The sequence below is a fragment of the Manihot esculenta genome, chromosome 18, assembly GCF_001659605.2.
Source record: "Manihot esculenta cultivar AM560-2 chromosome 18, M.esculenta_v8, whole genome shotgun sequence".
In the NCBI taxonomy this organism is placed as follows: domain Eukaryota; kingdom Viridiplantae; phylum Streptophyta; class Magnoliopsida; order Malpighiales; family Euphorbiaceae; genus Manihot; species Manihot esculenta.
Window position 1 is genome coordinate 28,799,749 of NC_035178.2, and position 15,916 is coordinate 28,815,664.

General features: G+C 41.1%; 1 pseudogene; it reads right to left on the reverse strand.

Moving 5' to 3' along the window:
- Positions 1-6,108: 6,108 nt before the first annotated feature.
- On the reverse strand, positions 6,109-7,502 carry LOC110612260 (annotated as a pseudogene).
- Between the last annotated feature and the right edge of the window lie 8,414 nt (positions 7,503-15,916).

Sequence of the window (15,916 nt, forward strand, 5' to 3'; positions counted from 1 at the left end):
GCATCACATACATAGCATAACATTAATGCACATGCATAAAATCATGACATTTCACATCATCATTCAAGACAGGACTCCACATCCTATCCTAGTGGACATGATTTTCCTATTGTGCTTGCCCTTCTATGACAACTATGAGCCCGACACACTCTAGGTCCGACCATATGAACCTAGGGCTCTGATACCAATCTGTAACGACCCGAAATCGGCCCGCTATTGGCGCTAGGATCCAGATCGACTTAAGGTCGCCGGGACCCGTAGCAAGCCTAACATACATCCTGTCATACCTGATAAATCCCATACATGATCATACATTTTCATAAAAATTTAAACTTTCCATCTACCAAGCTTGACCTGTGCATGCACTGAAATTGAATACATAAAAACCCCACACTAGAGCCCTCATCAAATGCCCTAGTTGGGTCAACATTACATTAATCAAGTTTGGTTTACATCACTTTAAATAAAACATTACACAATGATCATGAATAAAAGGGATTAACCATAAACTCTAGGGTCAAGCACAATACTAATCCTCAATACAAAACTATACAATGTCTTACATTACATTTCATTACATTATTTTTCATGTCCACACCTAAACTATTACATACATTATGCCTCTACTCTTGCTGACTTCCTAATCTATTCTGAACCTGCAAGCCTGGGGGATTAAGGAGGGGTGAGCTATAAGAGCCCAGTGAGCAGAATAGCAAAACAGTATATTAAAACATATGCTTTCATGAAATGCATCACATCACAAACAATTCACATCAAGGATGGACTTGTCACCAATAGCCCTCTACATAATCCAATAGTGCCAGGGCATAGAATGGGCCTCTGGTCTTTCCCTTAACATATCATAACATAACATAACATAACATTCCAATGTGCCAGGGGCGTAGAATGGGTCTCGACCTGGACTTTCTCTTACATCGTGCCAGGGGCGTAGAATGGGCCTCGACCTGGACTTTCGTACCATACCATATCATCTCATATCGAGGACTAATGGATCATCCAATGACCATCCACATCAACAATAATTAATGCAATGAATCATATTCGTGAATTCTAATGCAAACAACGTAGTATATATCATGGCATTCATGATGCATGAACATGGTCGAAATTTATTTGCTTTGAAACATAAAGATCCATTCTACTCACCTCAGGCTGACTCTGAACAGACTCTGAAGTAGCTATCTCACTGCTAGGGTCCTCGGTTCCTCAGGTCCGAACCTACACAGGTGGACTCAAATGAGGGACCAAACATACATCAACAAGACTCTAAATATCTCCCCAAAAACCCCCTAAAACAACTTAAAACAATCATAGAAAAGAAGCAAAGGAAGGCTAAATAGGGCACTTTCGGCGGCAGGTTCGGCAGCCAAAAGTCTCTCCAGAGCCGACACTCAGCCACTTTCGGCGGCAGGTTCAGCGGCCGAAAGTGGTTCCAGAGCTGAAACTCACCAACCTTCGGGGGCAGGTTCGGCAGCCAAACTGCCTCCCCAGGCAAGTTCGGCTGTCGAACATGGCTTCGGCTGCCGAACCTGAGTTCTTCCAGAATGGCAGAACTCAAGCCTCTTATGCACATTGCCTCCCAAACTCTCCAAACTCAAACCACTTCAAGCAAAAATATGCATAAACACATCCTCAAGCATTTAGGGGCTTAAAACTAATCTATACCCCAACAACATTAATATAGCAACATACATTAAACACTCATTACATCATTTAACTCACATAAACCCTAACATTTACTACTACTCAAATCATGCAAAAAAGCTCTCCAAAACCGCTCAAAACTTTCAAAAAAACATAAAAGAAGGGTAGGATCTCCACTTACCTCTTGAAGATCGAGAGGAGAGGCAATCCAAACTCGGAGATAGGGAGAAATCGAGCTCCGTGGTCTCCAAGCTTCAAAATTTCGTTCTTAGCTCAAAAATCTTCAAAACCAAGTCAAAACTTGTTAAAACTTGAAGAGATTTGAAGGAAAACATCAAAACTAACCATGGAAGGGCATGGACTCACCTTTGCCCGAAAATAGAGAAGAAAACTTGCCCATTTTCGGACATGGGGCCTTTTATAGGTGGCTGGCCAGACCACCTTCGGGAGCCAAAGGTGCTCCCTAAACTGCACCATATTCGGCGGCCGAACCTGGATTTCCTTCCTTGGTGCTTTTCTTTCAAAAACTCAATTTCTTTCTTACTTAAAACCTTAAAACACATGAAAATATTTTAAAAAAACATATTTTACCCTTCTAGAGGTTTTCGACATCCGAGATTCCACCGGAAAATAGGAATTTCGATGCCGGGGTCTAGTCGGGTATTATACCTATGGACCTTTATTGTGATAACAATGGTGCCATAGCACAGGCAAAGGAGCCCAGATCTCATCAGAGATCTAAACACATACTCAGGCGATATCACCTTATTCGAGAGATCATTGATAGAGGAGATATCAAAATATACAAAGTAGACACAAATGACAACATTGCAGATCCACTAACCAAGGCTCTTTCACAGGTCAAGCATGATCAGCACATTAGATCTATGGGTATTAGATACCTATATGATTAGGCCTAGTGCAAGTGGGAGATTGTTAGTGTCTATGCCCTAGGCCATTATCTTGGATTTTTTTTTGTATGTCGTTTGGTTATTAATAAAAGAGGTTTTTATCATTATTATTTGTTTACATGTTACATAATGATAATTATCATCCCTGGTTACTTATTATTATGTTGATAATAATAAAATATAGCTAGTATGATTATTGATTGATAATCATGAGATGATTATGTATATGTTGATATAATTCAATAATCATAGGTACTTGTTAGAGAACAAAGTATTGGATGGACCAGCACGGAGATCATTACATGGGTTATTGTCATAAGTGAATCTCAAAGTAGTTATGTCTTAATCTTTTGACTTGAGATTGTCATAGTTTCCAACATAAGGACTATTATGTTTTGACATAACCAAACATTATCTTTAATCGGACAATCATAAAGGTTATGATTGAGCATGATAGAAATTATGTAAAGGATAATGAACAATCAATATAGGATTTGTCCCTCTCTCTGAGAGAGATATCTTCTGGGCCCCTCGATAAGTGAGACTGAGAAATGCATGGCCGTACTCAAATGAATTGATAGTGTGATCAATATCATTTGAATTTATCAGTCTACTTAGAGATCGAAAAATCATAAGTTTGAACATTATAAGTTTGACATTGACCATGACTTATGTTCAAACTAGATATTGTGTGACAAAGGGATTAATACATGTTCTATTTATTAGGCTTTATTGGACGATTGATCCTCATATTAGTTGGGTAGTCATAATGTCTTGCTAGAGGCCACTTATGACTTATGGGCCTTGTGGAACTGGGCCTATTGCCAATTAATGTGAGCCTATTGGGTCACACACAAAAGAACGTTATTGATGTGCTATGTCATATTAATGGGCTAAAAGCCCAAAGCCCATTAATATAATTAATAATAATAAAGTGTTATTATTATTAATATTAATCATTAATATAATTAATAATAATAAAGTGTTATTATTATTAATATTAATTATTAATATAATTAATAATAATAAAGTGTTATTATTATTAATCATTTATTATTATGAGATAATAATATTTAAAAGATCTGCAGTCTATCTGTAACTGTTACAGATAAAGGACTCTATCACATAAGATATTTGAGTATCTGCGAGATTGTAATAGTGGGTTATGAATAAAACTCCTTTTAGGAAAAGGAGTTGTGAGAAAAACAAAAGACTGAAACATATAAATACCTCTTCTACAAATTGTGGAAGTGATATATATTTTTGAGAAAACTCAATCTAACAGTTGCAGATTGTGGATCACATAATCTATCCATCTTTGAGAGAGCTAGCACTCTAGAATAATAGAAGACGTTCGTATGGATACCATAGAGGATGTTCGTTTGAAAAAGCAGCACCATCAGTCCGCCATTGTATCTTTTGGACAAGATTAATAGGTTAGTCTCATATCCTTCTTATGAAATAAACTAAGCACTCGGATTCTAGGAAAAGGAAATTAGAGAAATTTTATTTTTTCGCTGCGCCTTTGGGTTGCAATAATCTCTAGATTTCCCAACATGGTCAATGATAATACAAGATGTGAAGCAACTTGTCTGAAAGTGTCAAAGATTCTAAGTATATGCAAACATCCTTAAGACCCTCGGGAGAAATGCAAGCGGCTATTGGAAGTCTCTAGCCTTTTTTTTTTCAATGGGGGTAGACATTCCTGACCCATTCCCCAAGGCGTCCGAATCAAGAAAGTTTGTTGTCATGACAGTAAATCATTTTAGCAAATGGGCGGAAGCTAAGGCAATACAGTCCATTACAGCCCAACAAGCAATCTCTTTTGTTAGCAAAAATATATTCATCCGATTCAGAATACTCAAAATAGTGATCATTGATAATGGAATCAGTTTGCAAACACCAGGTTTAGAGAATTTTACAAGAAATAGAAAATTGATTTAAGGTTCAGCTCAGCCTATCACTCCCTGTCCAATGGTATGACAAAAGTCACAAATAGAACCATATTATAAGGGCTGAAGAAAAAAACTATATTCAACTAAACTTTTCTTATTAACGGTAATAGAACCAAGCCAAAGGTAATTGGCCCAAGGAGTTACCTCACATACTATGGGCATACAAGACTACTCTCAGAACACCTACTAGAGAAACCCCATTTTCTCTTATATATGGGGCCAAAGCTGTCATACTTGTGAAAATACAAGTAAGCAGCTTCAGGACATAACATCATGAATTTTTAGGACAACCCAAAGAGATGCAATTCAATTTGGACCAAGTCGAATTCTTACGAGAAAAGGTTGCAATTAAAATGGCGAGTTACAAAAACAAATTATCCATAATATTCAACAGCAAGGTCAGGCCAAAAGACTTCAATGTGAGAGACTTGGTACACTACAAAAAAACAGTGATTTAGCGACCAAAATTTTGGTCGCTAAAACCAAGATTTTGGTCGCTATTATGACATCCCGACCATTTAGCGACCAAAATGAAATGGTCGGTGTTTGGCCAGTCGCTAAAGTTTTTACGACAATTTGAACATTTGTCGCTAAAATAGCGACAAATCAGCGACCATTTTTTGGTCGCTAATTTGGTGTCATGGCAAATTAAGTATTATAAATAGTTGTCGCTGTGTGGTAGTTAATTGGTCGTTAAAATTTGGTCGCTAAATAGTTGTTGTTTTAGTCGCTATTTCGTTGATGTTTAGTCGCTGCAGGGAAGAGCATTTAGTTGCTATTTGGTCGCTAATTAGTAGCAAAATCAAAAAAGTATTCGTTATTTAATTTGCTTTTGTGGCTAATTGGTCACTAATAAATGCATTTAAATCTTATTCATATCATTTTTCAAATAACTTCATAAACCTGCTATAATATCAATATGTACACATACATTCCAAAACATAAAATATCGAAAACAATATATACACATCAACTTCATCAACTTCATTTCATAATTTTGCAATCTAAAAATCCAAAACATTAATATAGTTCGATACTAAGAAACTTAAAATATCTCAAAATACATAATAGATCCAAATAGTGTCAAATTCATATCATAAAATATATTAGGTCAATGAGAAATGGCCTCATGCTAATCCATATGTGAATCACTAAGGGATCTATGAGCTGGATGAATATCAGATGATGATGGCATCAATGAGGAAGACTGCTGTCCCATCTTCGCTGCCCTTAGTTCATCACGCATTTGAGCTATCATCTGATTTTGGTCCTCTACAAGTTTTTGCAAACTACTATACTTCTCTTCAAACTTTGCTTCAATTTCCTTCTTCCATTCTGGTGATTGGGATGATGGAATATTTGTTGATGTTCCCCCAGTTCCTGTTTGAGAGAAGGCAAAAGAGGCAGCACTACCTAAACCATAAACTCGACTTCCTTGCCATCCTTCCGCTGCAGTAATGAACAAATGATTCTCATTAATAGTTCCTCCATCTCCTTCCACATGATTTGATCCCACATACTGGCTTGAATGTTGTTCCTTTAGCTTTAGATAATTTTCCTTGAAAATCACACAATAACAAATGCTAAACTTAAAAAAACAAAGCTCATAGTTACCCACATGAGGGAACTCCAGATATTGATGCTCCTTAAGCACCCTTGTCTGCTTTTGCAGCTGTGGCAGCTGCTTGTCCTCGGAGACGACCAGTCCTCCTTGCAGCAATAAGACCAAACTTTTGTCCAGGAGGTGCATCACGGCGAACAGTACTGGCATGGCCAATGTGCTGGTGGTTACCACCACTATGAGGATGCTCCACAGGATTCATAGCAACACCATGAACCTTGGGCCAGCAGTTCCTCTTGACTCTGTATTTGTGATATGCATTTCCTGCCTTTAATAGAGGTTTCTCAGTCCTGCCTCCACCTGCTACTTGACCAACCATAGCACGGCACCTACTTAGCACAATCTTCTTAACTCAAGCTTGATTCTAAACAAACACAATCAATAGCCACACAAAAAAAAAAATAATCATAAATGGTAAAAGACAGTAGATGCATCAGACCAAAGAAACAATTAAATTTGCAGATATAAAACTCAATGGTGGCTGTCTTGAAAATGCTTCCAAGTTCAATCTCAACTAAGATATTAACACAGTCGCCTGCTTTTGGAGATCTAATCCAGGATGCTCAAATTATTCTGAATACAAGAAAATGCAACAATTTCAGATCCAATAAAAACTTGCACATCTCATAAGTACCTTGAAGAAAAAGAGGAGATGGATCTTAAAACTAATATCTGACCTATATATCTAAAGTAAAAAGCTTAAATCAGCAACAAAAAATGAAATAGCAATAACAAGATAATATTCTTTGAAATTAATGGAGATCAAACTTGGAAGATAATTTATGTTCCACAAAAATTCAAAAAGCTCAAACCAATATATAGTTCATCCTTAACGTTACTGAACTAAAAGCGCAATTAAAAGAACTAAAAGAAATGCCAAAACAAACATTAAAGGTTCAAGCAATATTACCTGGTAGTTCCATTATCAGGGTTATGGCTAATAACAATAGCATAATCCCCAGAACATCTAGCAAAGACTCCTCTATCACCCACATGATGCTCCACATTACACACAACAACTCCCTCCAGAATTGATCTCAGAGGCAACACATTTCCAACCATCAAAATCGCCTTCTTTCCACAGTACACAAACTGACCAGTATACATCCCTTCAGCAGCAACGAATAGCTCCTTCTGGTGCTTGTAACGAAATGGGTGGCAAAAGGTTACCCTGGCGAGCGGCGCGCCACGACCTGGATCGTGAATAATTTCTGTGACCACTCATTTAAGATATCCATTCCGCTCCCCAAAATCGAGGGAGCGAAAGCGGGCGGGACCCTTCCGATGGTGGGTATGGAACTTGAAGACGGAACCAACACCCTTACGCTGGGCATGGATAATGCGACCCATCTAGGCTTCGAGAGGATTTTGATGAAGGGACAGGTAGCAGCAGCAAGGATATGGAAAGGGAAGAGCCAGAGATGGAAATGGTTGCGAGATTATATAATAGTGAGGGTTTGTGAAGAAGAAGCGAGTATTTTGCATGAAATTAGGGATTTGATAAAAAAAATTCGAACCGAACCGATTAGTCATAATAATATATTTTTTTCAATAATATAGAGAAATTAAATCATATTAAAATTAAAATATTTTAATTAAATTTTAAACTACTAAAAATAAAGTGGCAAAAATAACAAATTTATTATAAATCGAAACCGATCAAATCGAACTGAATCAGACCATTTCGGTTCGATTCGGTTTTTGACCAAAATCAGTTCGGTTTGGTTTTTATAAATACTAAAATTTCAATTTTTGGTTTATTAGATTTGGTTCGGTTTTGAACCGAACCGACCGAATGCTCACCCCTAATCAAAACGACGTAGTTTTGCTAATAAATAATTTAGCGACCAAACCAATTAGTCGCTATTTGATTTATAATATTCCCGCTCAAAAATGGTCGCTATTTCGTCGTAAAAAAGATCGCAAATATCTCGCGCCATTTATTCCCGCTAAACTTAACGACAATTTATTATTTGGTCGCTAAATAACGACCACATAACGACCATTTTTTGGTCGCTGAGTATTTTGTTCAATAAAAAAATCATTTCATTCAGATAGTAGCAGAATGGTCGCTGATTGGATGCTATATAGCGACCAAAAGATTTGGTCGCTAATTTTGGCCGCAATTTCACAGTTTTTTTGTAGTGATGAGCCACTCATGCTTTTCTCTAAAAAACAATATTAAACACATAAATATTAGCATCATATGGTTCATATAGATACACATGAACCCATAACATACATATCACATCATTAATGCACATGCAGATAGTCATGGCATCATATATAAGCAGATATATATCAAGATAGGACTCTGCATCCTTTCCCTAGTGGACATATATTTTACTAGTTGTGCTTGTCCTCTAACATCTATGAGTCTAACACTTTAGGTCTGACCATATAAACCAGACTTTGATACGAATTTGTAACAACCCGAAAACTGGATTGCTACCAGCACTAGGGTTCAAATCGATATAAGGGCTTCGAAACTCATAGTAAGCCTACTATATATCCTGTTATATCTTGTACAACCCCCTCATGATCTTAAAAATATATATAAAATATTATCGTAACATGAACCAAACTCGATATGTGTATACATCCATAACATAAAACATAAATTTATACCCACAGTTTGATTCAATATAAACATGAAATTTAAATCTTTTACATATTAATATCATTATCAAAAGGAACCATAAAAGAAAAATTAGGCAAAAGCACAATACTAGTTCGTAACATCAATTCATGTCTACAACTATTGAAACAGCCAAACTCCCATACTAACTCTGATCCTACAAACCTGGAATTAAGGGAGAGGGGTAAGCTACTATAGCCTAGTGAGTAAAAACAACGCATAAAATAGTTTAATAAAACATATGCTCAATGTATGCGGCATAACACAGATAAATCACAACAAGATGGACTTATCACCAGTAACCCTCCGTAAAATTCTAATAGTACCCGATCCAAAACGGGTTCTCCTTAGGACTTCCTCTTAAATATAACATATCCATAATGTTAAGGGCATAGAATGGGCACCTTAGACTTTCTCTTACATAATGCTAGAGCGTAGAATGGGGCTCGACCTAGACTGTAACGACCCGGAAATCCGACCCGTTACCGGCGCTAGGATCCAGATCGGCTTAAGGCCGCCGGGACCCGTAGTAAGCCAACATACCTCCTGAAAACCTGTGGAATCCCATACACTACAACATATACATGATCTGTAAAAATTTTTCTTTTCTCTTATCCAAGCAAAACCTGTGCATGCACAAAACATACATAAACCCCACACTGGAGTCCTCATCAAATACTCCAATGGGGTATCATCATCATACATATCAGCTTGGATAATCATGGTCATTAACATCATTACTCATTAAACACTCTGTACATAATGGGGATTCACACACCTCTAGGTCAAGCACTACTATAATCCTCAATACATCATCAAATTATTCATTACATTACATTACATGGTCATAATTACTCAATACTTCATATTCATGTCCACTACTATCTATTACAACATACATGACTGAACTTCACTCTAGCCGACTTCCCGATCTATCCTGTACCTGCAACTCTGGGGATAAAGGGAGTGGGGTGAGCTACTAGAGCCCAGTGAGCAGAATAATAAAACATCAATTTAAATCATGCTTTCATGTATGCGCCATAACACAAACATTTCACAACAAGGATGAACTTGTCACCATTTAGCCCCTATCTTTCTTACTTATACATGCCGGGGGCGTAGAGCCGTAGCAGGCACACCCGGACTTCCATAATCTGTCATAGTGCCAGGGGCGTAGTGTAATACCCGGCTCGAGTCCGGCATCGGAATTCCTATAGTCCGGTGGAATCTCGGGTGTCGGAACCCTCGAGAAGGGTAATACATATGTTTTTTAAGGTATTTTCACTGGTTTTCATGTTTTGAAGGGTTAAAAGACTTGAATTTTGACAGAAAAGCAACAAGGGAGAAATGCAAAGGTTCGGCCGCCGAAGGGCACTTTCGGCCGCCGAACATTGCATGGTTGCGGCTTCACGTTCGGCTGCCGAAGGTGGTCTGGCCAGCCACCTATAAAAGGGCCAAGGGTCGGTGGAAGGAGGTTATTTCTCCTCCACTTGCAGCCAGAGGTGAGTTTCAGCCTCTCCTATGTTGACTTTCATGTTTTCCATGATTTTCATCAAATCTTTCAAGAGTTTTAAGAGTTTTGATGATTTATGAAGGTTTTGAGCAAAAGAACCAAAGTTTGAAGCTTGGAGCTTTGGAAGAGCTTTTCTTCATATCTCCACGTTAGGATCCTTCATCCTCAAGTTGTGTAAGAGGTAAGTGAAGATCCTGAGCTTCTTTGATGATTTTGAAAGGTTTTATGAAGTTTGTATGGGTAGTATGCATGTTTAGGTTTCGGTGAGGTTTTTGGTGATTTGTGGTGGTCAAGCATGTTGAAGTGTTATGTGTTCTGTTTGTTTGGGGTTTTAGAGTAGTTTTAGACCCCTTTGTGCATATATATGTGTATATGCTAGTTGGGAGTAGTTGATGTGCATGTTGGTAGGTTTTGGGCAAAGTTTGCATGAAACAGAGCAGGGTTCTGTCCTTCGGGCAAAACCAGGTTCGGCCGCCGAAGGAAGGTTCGGCCGCCGAACCCTTTGTGGAGGCAGTTCGGCTGCCAAAGGTTGCCCCCGAAAGCTAGGCTTTCGGTTTAGAAAGGGACTTTCGGCCGCCGAAAGAGGGCGTTCGGCCGCCGAAAGTGTGTGAGTTTCGTCTCTGGACGAGACCTTCGGCCGCCGAAGGTGCCGCCGAACATGCATGAGTTTCGTCTCTGGAGTGGGGTTTCGGCCGCCGAACCTGCCGCCGAAAGTGCCCTGTCCAGCTTTCTTTTGCATGTTTTATGTGATGATTTGAGGTTTGTTTAGAGGGGTTTTGGGGAGTTTCGTAGAGATGTTCTTGAGTGAGTTTAGTCCCTCATTTGAGTCCACCTGTGTAGGAACGGACCAGAGGAATCAGGGAAGTCAGCAGTGAGTCTAGTGTCAGAACCTGCAGAGTCAGTTCAGAGATAACCAGGTGAGTGGAAATTAACTTAATGTTTTAATATGAGAACTGATATTTTATCATGCTTCATGCATCATGAATATGCTTTAGGGTGAGTGCATTAGTGTACACAAAGATGATGCATTGCATTTATCCTTGTACTTGGCACTGCTCCTTGTACATTGCTTATGTGAGGCGGCACGGACTTCGTGAGGATTCATTAGCCCTCAGAGGAAAGACCTGGAACAGCCCTACGGGGACCAGGCACACAAAGACCTGGAACAGCCCTACGGGGACCAGGCACATGGTACTCAGGTACCCCAGATGATATAGAGGGAGTTTTGATCCGTCCGGCCGAGGTGATGTGCTTATGTGTTGCATTCCATGAGAGCATGTTTTATCACCTGTATTTGCCTATTCTACTCACTGGGCTATCGTAGCTCATCCCTCTCCCCTAACTTCAGTTGTGCAGGTTCAGAGATCAGAGAGAACTCAGCAGGGTACAGGAAGAGTACAGAGTGGTGTAATAGCTAGTGTGGACATGTAAATGTAAAGAGATAAGGTTTATGTATAGTGTATAGCATGGTGCTTGACTATAAGAATTGTAATCCCTTTGTGGAGTCACATGATCAGTTTATGTATGTTTTTTTATTGTTGTATGTTTATGAGAAAAACCAGGCTTCACATTATGAGATTGATCCGCCTAGAGCCATGAGGAGCTCTAGTAGGGATTAGTAGAGAACAGGAAGAGTGCATGCACAGGTTAAGCCTTGGAATGAAGAAAAGTTTTATGTTTTTACAGCAAATGTATGATCATGTATGGGATTTCACAGGTATACAGACAGGATAGCAGGCTTACTACGGGTCCCGGCGACCTTAAGTCGATCTGGATCCTAGTGCCGGTGGCAGTTCGGTTTCCGGGCTGTTACAGATTGGTATCAGAGCCCTAGGTTCACATGGTCGGACCTATAGAGAGAGAGTTGGGCTCATAGAGAGGTTTAGCAGGTCAAGCACCATAGGAAAAACATGTCCACGAGGATAGGATGTTATGCTGATGTGCTATGCCCTGAGTTATGCATGTGCATGTTTTTGATGTGTTGCTTATGTGTTATGTGATTTGTTGTTTTCCAGAGAGTGAAGATGCGAGGAACTCGTCGATCCGCGAGATTGACAGGAGTCCCACCTGTAAGTGAGGGTACAGCTGTTCGTCCACCTGCTTTGCCAAGGGCAAGATCGCACAGGTCAAGCAGGGAAGGAACGTCACGAGACCCGAGAAGGTCTTCTGACGAGAGCAGGAGAGGAGTAAGCAGAGGGGGAAGGTCAGTAGAAGAAAGAGGTGTGAGGGAAGAGGATCAGAGTAGAGATGCAAGCATGGGTGTAGGAAGGTCAGAAGAAGGTATGGGGGAGTCCCAGGGAGGCGTTCAGGCCTCTGGGTTTGGCTATCCACCCTTTCCACAGGGCCCAGAGTATCCGATGGGAGGCACGTCGGATTACTCCAGTTTTGCCCCATATCCACCCTACATGCCATATATGCCCTATCCTTCCTTTTATCTACCCTATCACATGTATCCACCCCCACCTGTTCATCCAAGTCCAGTACAACCTGAAGTAAGGGAACCAGTTCCTCCACCACCACCTCCTGAACCAGTAGCCCCTGTTGTGGAAGCACAGCAACCCAGTTCTTCAGGGGGAAGTAAGGTGAAGATGACCGAGTACTTAAAGTTGGATGCTCCGAAATTCAATACAGGAGATGATCCCTTTGAGTATCTCAGTGCAGTCAGAATGATAACAAGTGAGTTGGGAGCAGATGATGGTAGAGCCATTGAGATGGCAGGGTTCACGTTAAAGTGTAAGAAAGCTAGAGAATGGTTCAAGAACTATGTGGACCCGAGACTTGAGAGTATGCCATGGGAAGAGTTCGCCAACGAATTTGCAGGATGGGCTTTTCCTGACAGTTCCAGGGAACTCAAGGTTGTGGAGTTTGAGCAGTTGAGACAGACGGAGGAGATGAGCGTTGATGAATATACAGATAAGTTCCTGGAATTGTTGCCATATGTTGGTCAGGCATATGATACAGATCAGAAGAAGGCAAAGAGATATGCCACAAGGCTTCATCCCAGGTATTTCTCTTTGATTCTTCATGCGGAGAAGGAAAGTTTCCACTCTATTGTGGATGCTGCTAGAAAGATGGAGGCCAGTGCCATAAGTCAAGGTGTAGTCAAGGCCCAGTCTTCTGGTGTTAAACCAGGTTCCTCCTCACAGAGTACAGTAAGTGCAAGCAAGAAGAGATGGGAGAAATTCAGAGGAAAGAGAGGCAAGTTCTGGAATAGGCTTAAGTCGGGTCTGGGAATGAGTAGTGGCTCCAGTTCTGGCACAGATTTTCCAGTGTGCAAGAGGTGTGGCAAACAGCATAGAGGAGCTTGTCAGTTGGGATCCACAGCCTGCTATAGGTGTGGGCAGGAGGGACATTATGCACGGGAATGTCCTCAGGCGACTTTAGTTGCACCATCCCAGCAGATGAGTACGGGCAGTGTGGTACAGCCAGTAGCTTCAGCCATACCACCAAGCAGTGGCAGAGGAAGAGGAAGAGGGGCAGCCTCTTCATCAGGGATGGGTTCCCGAGGTGCAGATCCGTCAGCCCCAGCACGGATTTTCACCCTGACTCAGCAGGAGGCAGACACGTCGAACACGGTGGTGTCAGGTAATCTCATCATTGGGTGTTCAGAGGTGTATGCTTTAATGGACCCCGGTGCTTCTCACTCTTTCATTTCTTCTAGAGCTGCAGAGAGGTTGGGTCTGATGGTGTCTGAGTTAGAGTGTCCTCTATGGGTCAGTGGACCCAAATGTGATCCATCTTTGGCAGAGTCAGTCTGTCGGTTCAGTCCAGTGTGCATAGAGAGTAGATACCTTCCAGCTGACCTGGTGGTTCTAGAGTTGACAGATTTTGATGTCATTCTAGGGATGGACTGGTTATCTACGTATGATGCTACCCTGAACTGTAGAGACAAGGTAGTCAGTGTCAGAGACCAGGATGGGTCAGAGTGTGTCTTCAGAGGAGACAGGAGAGGGACACCTAGGGGTTTGATATCAGCCCTCCAGGCTCGTAGAATGTTAAGGAAGGGGTGTCAGGGGTTCCTAGCTTATGTGAGAGAGCTAGACAGTCAGATTAGGGAACCATCCTCAGTACCAGTTGTTAGCGACTTCCCAGATTTGTTTCCTGAAGAGCTTCCAGGACTACCACCGGATAGGGAAATAGAGTTCGAGATTGAGTTGATGCCCAATGCCAGACCGATCTCTATTCCTCCCTACCGGATGGCACCAGCAGAGTTGCGAGAGTTGAAAGAGCAGTTACAGGATTTGGTAGCTAAGGGTTTCATCCGCCCGAGTACCTCACCCTGGGGTGCTCCAGTATTATTTGTCAGAAAGAAGGATGGACCTCTTAGACTTTGTGTCGACTATAGACAGTTGAACAAAGTCACGATCAAAAACAAGTATCCGTTACCCAGGATCGATGATCTATTCGACCAGCTGGCAGGAGCAGGTTGTTTTTCTAAAATAGATCTGAGATCCGGATACCACCAGTTGAAGATCAGGGAAGGAGATGTATCCAAGACTGCTTTCCGAACCAGATATGGGCATTATGAGTTCCTTGTGATGCCGTTCGGGTTGACTAACGCCCCTGCAGCATTCATGGATCTCATGAACAGGGTTTTCAGGGAGTACTTGGATCGTTTTGTGATCGTCTTTATTGATGATATCTTGGTGTACTCCAGGAATGCAGAGGACCATGCCCAGCATCTTCGGATAGTGCTGCAAACCTTGAGAGAGCATGGCTTGTATGCCAAGTTCTCCAAGTGTGAGTTCTGGTTAAGGAGCATTTCCTTTTTGGGACATGTTGTATCAGAGGACGGTATAGCAGTAGATCCCAAAAAGGTAGAGGCAGTAGCCAACTGGCCTACACCCACTACGGTGACAGAGATCAAGAGTTTTCTGGGTTTGGCAGGCTACTATCGGAGGTTTGTTCAGGACTTCTCGAAGATAGCTGCTCCTATGACCAGACTGACCAGAAAGAATCAGAAGTTTGTGTGGTCAGAGGAATGTGAGGAGAGTTTTGCAGAGTTGAAGAGACGGTTAACTTCAGCACCGGTGTTAGCGCTGCCGATCAGTGATGAAGATTTCACAGTGTTCTGTGATGCATCCCGAGTGGGGTTAGGTTGTGTGTTGATGCAGAATGACAAAGTGATAGCTTATGCTTCTAGACAGCTGAAGAAGCACGAGCTGAATTACCCGACACACGATCTGGAGATGGCAGCTGTTATCTTTGCACTTAAGATGTGGAGGCATTACCTCTATGGGGTAAAATGTGAGATCTATACGGATCATAAGAGCCTGCAGCACATCTTAAGTCAGAGAGAGTTAAACTTGAGGCAGAGACGGTGGGTAGAATTGCTCAGTGATTATGATTGTAAGATCCAGTATCATCCGGGTAAGGCTAATGTTGTAGCTGATGCCTTAAGTCGAAAGTCACTTGGCAGTTTATCCCACATTGCAGTAGAGAGAAGACCGGTGGTGAAGGATTTCTACAAGCTCGTGGAAGAAGGGTTACAGTTGCAGTTATCTGGTACAGGTGTTTTGCTCGCACAGATGAGAGTGACACCAGTGTTTCTAGAGCAAGTGGCTCTGAAACAGCACGAAGACCCCGAGTTAGTGAAGATTGCCAGGACTGTTC